Raw genomic sequence first — 251 nt, 5'->3', positions numbered from 1 at the left:
CCCCGACATGCGAACCCGTGTGCCTGAAAGTTGAGGGAGGTTTCTAAAAATACCCCAACTCTAGACCTCTGACGATCCGGTGAGGTCCCTGGAACTGTTTACGAAGAATAGCTTCGGTGAGGAAGCAACGGGCCCCGCCACACAAACCCTAGTAACAGTAGACTTTCTGCGGTCGCTGCAAAGTAGGAAGTTACGGGAACGACTACCTTCCTCCAACAGTGAGTTATTAGAGTGCTTTATGTAACCGGGGT

The 251-nt window shown here is 51.4% G+C and overlaps 1 protein-coding gene across 2 annotated transcripts in view; it reads right to left on the bottom strand.

Annotated features, from left to right (window-relative positions):
- The window catches only part of afap1l2 (actin filament associated protein 1-like 2), a 21,897-nt gene that overhangs the window by 20,943 nt on the left and 703 nt on the right, over positions 1-251 (bottom strand). The gene's annotated exons all lie outside the window — the stretch shown is intronic.

This window comes from Notothenia coriiceps, unplaced genomic scaffold (genome assembly GCF_000735185.1).
Source record: "Notothenia coriiceps isolate Sejong01 unplaced genomic scaffold, NC01 NC01_scaffold00036306, whole genome shotgun sequence".
Classification (NCBI taxonomy): domain Eukaryota; kingdom Metazoa; phylum Chordata; class Actinopteri; order Perciformes; family Nototheniidae; genus Notothenia; species Notothenia coriiceps.
The sequence above is the reverse complement of the archived record's forward strand: the minus strand, read 5'-3'. Positions and strand labels throughout refer to the sequence as shown.